Here is a 3,960-nt window from a genome sequence, read left to right as displayed (position 1 = left end):
TTTTGTCAATTCACTAAGAAAAGTGAATTTAAACGCATTCTCAATTATTGTAAAATGTAAGTGTCATTACTTTTTTTGCGTATTTAAACAGACTCGAACTCTGTTTTGTAGTGTTTATCATTTGAAACTTACTTCTTTTTAATAATTGAACGAAGTAAATTTATTTTTTATTTTAAAAAGTTAAAAGCCATTTGGGCGCTTTCCACCCTTCCCCCGATTTAGTAAATACCCCGACAACAATATATAAGTAAAAGCATAAAAATAACGAAAACAAATACACGTTAAAATTAGGCGAGATAATTCTGAAGCAATGCAGGGTGAGTGTCAAAACCACGTTTATTTTTTCTTTAGTTTTTCGTCAAATACACTGGACATGATTGTAGTCATAAAGTTAACTGAATGGTTAACACTGGGATGTCGGTATCTTATGTTTCCAACTGTGTTGTACGCAGACCACAAGTTAAAAATTACAGATGTGTCAAGTAAAACAAACTGCTGTCGGATAGGAAACATAATACAGTAGAGTCTCGAAAACTTGGCCTTATGTGGACCGAAGGGTGGCCGAGTTTGTGAAAATGCCTGGTTATCGGGAATGGGGTTAAAAAATAAGTATGAGTGTTTCCTCAGAAAATACTGTACTGTGCTTGTATGTATTGTTTACTTGAGAATACAACAGAGAATAAACTGCCCAAATACCCTTAAATAAAGGAAAAGTACGTCCTTTATGAAGGCATAGAGCCTTTAGCTACCAGAAGTTAATAGATCAACCAATGTTCTTTATATGCAATTTACCATAACAAATTTCGTTTTTTTAATCATTATCCTAATCTGAGATATTAAACGAAATGAATGCCAACACGCGCACGCGATTTTTCCACGTTTTTAACTTCAGAATGTTAGGGTAACATTTTTGTAAATTGTTACGCTGACGTTGACTTCGGTTTCTTCAAATGACCGATTTTATTGTCTTGTTTATTATTCATTAATACTTCCCCGGCTGTTATTAAAATGATGTCACGATTTTTAATGTGTTTCATAAGAACGCGAGGAATAATAATAGTGATAATAATACCGTAACATAAATGTTACAATTAAAAAATTAACTAAATTGGAGCGAACCTATGTCCTGTGTCTTCATCACCACATATATTCGGCTATCACCTGTTTTTCGGTAATGCCTGAGAAGTGGGTTCTATTATTTGTACATAGTTGTTTGTGTTTAACTAAGAAGTTGCGTTCGAATCCGTGATCTGAACCTCTGGCTCTTTTCCTCTTGCCGTTTTTCGCCGAGAAAGTGACGAAACTCGTTGCTAAATTTAAACATTTTAGCAAATTTTAACTAATTTAAAGTGCCAGATTGAATGAGATTACTAATCACATTTAATGAACAGCTAATCACTGACTTAATTTATTAATAAAATTACTGATTAAACTTAAATTTTGTTCTTCACATTTATATGGCTCCATTATCACATCATCCAGCTAAAGCCAGGAAAACCTTAATTTCTATATTGATTTATAAATTGATTATTTTGCACAATAGAGAATTATGTTCCTTTGAGGCCGTAGGCGTAAATTTGTTATAAGGCTTTTTATGCAAGTTTCTTTTATATTACACAATAATATAATTAAATTAAAAATACTTTTTCAGAAATAATGCTGTGAATATACTGATAATCCCATTTCATATACTGTATATAGGTATATTTATTCACAAATATAACTATTAGTTTTAACTAAATGACAATTTATTGCAATATATAAGACTAAATGTAATTATGCTTTTAAGAAAATATGGACTTAAACCACAATGTTTAGCTTATATAAGTGTTTGATAATTGTACGATGTCCAATTAAACTAAAATAAGCTTTTATATTGGAATTTTCCACTCATCTGTATGTAGAAATATCGATTTAAACTTTATATAAAACTAAATAATAGACAAATATAAAATTATATATTGCAATAAGAATCACAAGCAAATTATTTATGACAAAATCAGTATAAGTGTTGAATAAAGTGTTGCAATAATTCAAATGACTGTCTCTCACTATCAGTATTCTGCATTTCTAAACACCTCTTAACATCATCATAATATAAAAATAATGTAGGGGAGATCGGGGCAAGATCGGCATGTTAAGCTTTACTTAAATTTTGTGTAATAAATACTGCTGTAAACTGAAAAAAAACCTTTTGCATATTGCTNTGAGAGAGATGCACCAGTACCTGGTGCATCTCTCTCATTCATTAAATTAGATGTAGAAAAGGCTCTAGAATTTATTTTCCTTAAATTTACGATTTATGTATCCGTTGTCGTAAAAATTTGTCTTTCCACTTCTTTCCCGAGACTACAAATATTCGAATACAAAGTAACTAGTTTCGACTTATTTCTACTTAAGAAGTAGTTAAATAACTAAGCGATTAGGGAATTGGGGACGTAAACAAAACCCCGATGAAAGAGCCGGAATTTTACTTAAACAAATGGCTAACCGGACCAATATCTAGCCGAGTACAGTGGGACTGATTTCTTCGTAATATTTGATGTAATAAAGACAGAAATTTTTCCAGTTCAATGAAAGTGANTATTTAATAAATAATAATTACATTTAATAAGAGATGGCCCCTAACGTTTTCCTCTACCAACAAATTATTGGGATATTAATTAGATATAAATGGTTGTTTGGCTTTACAAATTTATCGCATTTCCTATCACATAATTTAACTCTGACTCCGAAGGTTCCCCTGACGACAGGTTGATAAACTTCGCATTAGTTACGTTTCCGGTAATACCGTAATAAGAGATGGCCCCTAACGTTTTCCTCTACCAACAAATTATTGGGATATTAATTACATATAAATGGTTGTTTGGCTTTACAAATTTATCGGATTTCCTATCACATGATCCAACTCTTCGACTACGAAGGTTCTCTGGACGACAGGTTGATAAACTTTCATTAGTTACGTTTTCGGTAATACTGTAACGTTCTACAACAAAATCCACCGAGTTTAGCTTTGCAAGAAAAACAATTTTCTTGACAAAGAAAACAAAATCCTACCCAATGGCGGACTACTCTATAATAATTTTTTAATATTCTGTTTATTTTTAATCAAATAATAATGAAAAAAATTTTGATTAAAAATTGCAGACCGGCATTTTGAGAGTATCACAATAAATAATTGTACGTTTTCCTATTTCATTAATAAACAATTCCACTGTTAAAAATTAAGCTCGATCCTTATGAAAATATCCATTGTTAGTCAATGGTGTTTGTTTAGTAGTTACGTGGCCCGCGATCAATCTTTCAATATTAGCTACAAACCGAATAGCTCGATGATAAAATTCTGACGTTAAAAAAAACAAAAGTCAACAACTCACTGCGTTTAGAGTTAAATAATACAATTTTATATAAAAAAACAAATATTTTTGTCAATTCACTAAGAAAAGTGAATTTAAACGCATTCTCAATTATTGTAAGGTGAAAGTGTCATTACTTTTTTTGCGTATTTAAACAGACTCGAACTCTGTTTTGTAGTGTTCATCATTTGAAACTTACTTCTTTTTGATAATTGAACGAAGTAAATTTATTTTTTATTTTAAAAAGTTAAAAGCCATTTGGGCGCTTTCCACCCTTCCTCCGATTTAATAAATATCCCGACAACAATATATAAGTAAAAGCATAAAAATAACGAAAACAAATACACGTTAAAATTAGGCAAGATAATTCTGAAGCAATGCAGGGTGAGTGTCAAAACCACGTTTATTTTTTCCTTAGTTTTTCGTCAAATACACTGGACATGATTGTAGTCATAAAGTTAACTGAATGGTTAACAGTGAGATGGTATCCTATGTTTCCAACTGTGTTGTACGCAGACCACAAGTTAGAAACTACAGGTGTGTCAAGTAAAACAAACTGCTGTCGGATAGGAAACATAATACAGTAGAGTCTCGAAAACTTGGC

The sequence above is a fragment of the Centruroides sculpturatus genome, unplaced genomic scaffold (genome assembly GCF_000671375.1).
Source record: "Centruroides sculpturatus isolate CEXI.00-Female unplaced genomic scaffold, Cexi_2.0 scaffold2098, whole genome shotgun sequence".
Lineage (NCBI taxonomy): Eukaryota > Metazoa > Arthropoda > Arachnida > Scorpiones > Buthidae > Centruroides > Centruroides sculpturatus.
The sequence above is the reverse complement of the archived record's forward strand: the minus strand, read 5'-3'. Positions refer to the sequence as shown.